General features: G+C 40.2%; 1 pseudogene across 1 annotated transcript; it reads left to right on the top strand.

Moving 5' to 3' along the window:
- The first annotated feature begins 343 nt into the window (after positions 1–343).
- Positions 344–2,183, top strand: LOC308605005 (SERPINE1 mRNA-binding protein 1-like; annotated as a pseudogene). Its single transcript has 2 exons — positions 344–869; positions 1,241–2,183. The product of its transcript is annotated as an SERPINE1 mRNA-binding protein 1-like (transcript).
- Positions 2,184–3,730: the final 1,547 nt, after the last annotated feature.

Here is a 3,730-nt window from a genome sequence, read left to right as displayed (position 1 = left end):
CTCCTGCATATGTGAGTTGCAGAAAGCATCTTGGTTTATAATGCAAATTTTATGTTATGTGTGCCGCAAAATAATTTTTAGTGTATACCATCAAATTTCCTTTATAAATTTGTTAGATTCCATAAATCTATTGTGCATTTGCACACGACTTGGGATTTACATTTGATTCACTCACTTTCACGTTGCACATATAAATCTAACAATTAATAAACTTATGGTCTTCTTCATCTTTAATCAGCAAAGAATAAATCATCTGGATCACAATCTTATACGAATATAAAAAGGTCTTAGGAAGAAAGCGGAAGCAATGTTCATTTAAGATTTTATTCAAAAAGAATAGCAAGGCCATCTTGTAGGAAGAGCTGAAGCAGGTGCTCTCGGCTCGGCGCGGCCTGCTGCAATCCGTGGAGGAACGCACCGCCGAGCCACCATCATGCCTGGGCACTTACAGGAAGGCTTTGGCAGCGTGGTCACCAACCGATTCGACCAGTTATTTGATGACAAATTGGACCCCTTCGAGGTGTTGAAGGCAGCAGAGAACAAGAAAAAAGAAGCCGGAGGGGGCGGCTTTGGGGGCCCTAGGGCCAAGAGCGCAGCTCAGGCCGCAGCCCAGACAAACTCCAACGTGGCGTGCAAACAGCTGCATAAAGAGTCCCAGAAAGACATCAAGAACCTGCTGCCCCCTAGCGTCAGCGTGGTTGACAAGAAGGAGGAGATGGAGCCACCTGTGGCGCTTAAGAAAGAAGGAAGAAGACGTGTTGGAAGAAGACCTGATCAACAACTTCAGGGTGAAGAGAAGATAATTGATAGGAGACCAGAAAGGCGACCACCTCGTGAAAGACGATTTGAAAAGCCACTTGAAGAAAAGGGTGAGAGGCTTCCTTGGTGGCGCAGTGGTTGAGAATCTGCCTGCCAATGCAGGGGACATGGGTTCGAGACCTGGTCTGGGAAGATCCCACATGCCGCAGAGCAACTGGGCCCGTGAGCCACAACTACTGAGCCTGTGCATCTGGGGCCTGTGCTCCGCAACAAGAGAGGCCAAGATAGTGAGAGGCCCATGCACCATGATGAAGAGTGGCTCCTGCTTGCCACAACTAGAGAAAGCCCTTGCCTGAAGACCCCACACAGTCAAAAATGAATGCATAAATAAATAAATTTATATTAAAAAAAGAAACAAGCAATAGGATATTATAGACAGATATAAGAGGAGATTTATTAAAAAAAAAAGAAAAGAAAAAAGAAAAGGGTGAAGGAGGAGAATTTTCAGTTGATAGACTGATTATTGACTGGCCTATCCGAGGCCTTGGTGGTCTTGGAAGAGGTCGAGGAGGTCGTGGACGAGGAATGGGCCGGGGAGATGGCTTTGATTCTTGTGGCAAATGTGAATTTGATAGGCATAGTGGAAGTGACAGATCTGGCCTGAAGCATGAGGACAAGCATGGAGGTAGCGGATCTCACAGCTGGGGAACTGTCAAAGATGAATTAACTGACTTGGAGCAATCAAATGTGACTGAGGAAACACCTGAAGGTGAAGAACATCCAGTGGCAGACATTGAAAATAAGGAGAATGAAGTTGAAAAGTAAAGGAAGAAGACCCCAAAAAAATGACTTTGGATGCGTGGAAGGCTGTCAAAATAAGGACCAGGCAAAAGTAGAATTTAATATCTGAAAACTAAATGAAGGTGCTGATGGGCAGTGGAAGAGGGATTTGTTCTTCATAAGTCAAAGAGTGAAGAGGTTCATGCTGAAGACTTGGTTATGGATCACCATTTCCGGAAGCCAGCAAATGATATAACATCTCAGCTGGAGATCAATTTTGGAGAGCCTGGCTGCCCAGGACGAGGTGGCAGGGAAGGACGAGGTGGCCGTGGGCATGGTGGATGTCCAAACCATGGCATCAAGACTGACAAGTCAAGTGCTTCTGCTCCTGATGTGGATGACCCAGAGGCATTCCCAGCTCTGGCTTAACTGGGTGCCATAAGACAACCCTGGTTCCTTTGTGGACCCTCCTCTTTGAGACTTGCATGCTTAAGGATCCCAAACAACTAAGAAATTGAAAAAAAAAAAAAAAAAGAAAGAAAAGACTGTCATTCATACCATTCACATCTAAAGACTGAATTTTATCTGTTTTGAAAATGAACTTCTCCTGCTACACAGAAGTAACAATATGGTAGTCAGTTTATTATTTACAAATGTATTGGTAACGGGGATGTTTTCATAATTTTCAGAGATTATGCATTCTTCGTGAATGCTTCTGTATTGCTGCTTGCAAATATGCATTTCCAAACTTGAAATATAGGTGTGAACAGTGTGTACCAGTTTAAAAAAGAGTAGCATAAAATAGATTCTGTGGACAACTTTGCATATAAATATAAGGGTCTGGAGCCTCAAAGAAAACAAATTCATTGTTAATTTTTCAAAGGTGAAAAACTAAACAAAGTGGCACATTACATAAATGAGCCACTAATGATAAATAATGAAACAGTTAATTTTCTCTAGTGAGCAATGACAACAAATTTTTGAAAAGTAAACATTTAATTTCATGTTGATTAAAAAAATAACGAGGTTTGATTTCAGTATTTTAATGAGACTGAACTAATTTTGTCTTAGCCTATCAAATAGTGATTCTAAAATTTTTCTGAAGAGTCTGAGATTTGTAAGCTTTGGTTTACTTTGTGTAACTTTATTGGCTGGATATTTAATTATTGTACATTAATTTGCTCATTCATACAATATAATATTTGAGTTTTTTAGGATAAATTAGTCTCCAAACATGTATTGAGTGCTTACCCACTACAGTGTGTTAGGTGACACAGGAGTTTATTGAGAAAAACCCTCTTTCCTAATTCTCCTCCCAAAGCAATAGACACTCAAGGTACACTTTTTAAAACAAAATCCAGGAAATGCATAAATGTTCTCAATCCATCTATAGCCAGCCTTTCCAATCTGCTTTTCATTCTGTGCTCTGAAGTCCATGGGATTACTTCTAATTTGCTCTTCCAAGTTTCTTTGCTCCATCAATACTGATTCAGTATGTGCTGCTCAGACTATTTTGTGGCTCTATTATTTACTCCAATAGCTTCTGTTCAAGTGCCAAGAAGAGAAGATGTTAAAAATGACATAGCACTAGTATCAGGGAAAAAAATCCCAGCTACTCTGTCCATGTGGTAGAGACAGAAAAATACAGGGTAAATATTTTTAGTTTTTTTGTGTGATAGGATTTGGTTAGGTTTTGTGGTTTTAAATTAATAATTTCCATTCAAGGAAATTACAATGCTTTCTCCATACTGTAAAGCTCATTATGTGTAGTTGTAAGATTAGAGTGGTGTTTTCCCCACTTCAGAGAGATGTTGTTAAAGCAGAAATTAAAGATGTGGAAAAGACGGCACACATCAGAAAAAAGGAGGAAGAGGACCCAGTGACTTAAGTTATATTTTACATTTAAAAGAAAAGGAATTGGTGATGTCACACAGCAACGACAGCAAAAGCAGCCAAAGTTGGAAAGAAAACAGAGCCATCAAGTTGAGAGAACTGTGCTGACATACACATGCTGGAGGCATCAGGGACTTGGTGTGGCTCAAGGACTAGGGTTTTGATTGCAAATGATACATTTTCAGGGACTTCCTAAAATGTTGAAAAGATTTTGTGGATGGCCCAAAATAATGTTTTATTACAATTATTATGACCCTATGTTTACTCCAAGGTTATGTGACTCTCGAGTTAAGAAAAA

This window comes from Mesoplodon bidens (assembly GCF_964165515.1).
Source record: "Mesoplodon bidens genome assembly, chromosome: 17".
Classification (NCBI taxonomy): Eukaryota; Metazoa; Chordata; class Mammalia; order Artiodactyla; family Ziphiidae; genus Mesoplodon; species Mesoplodon bidens.
The sequence above is the reverse complement of the archived record's forward strand: the minus strand, read 5'-3'. Positions and strand labels throughout refer to the sequence as shown.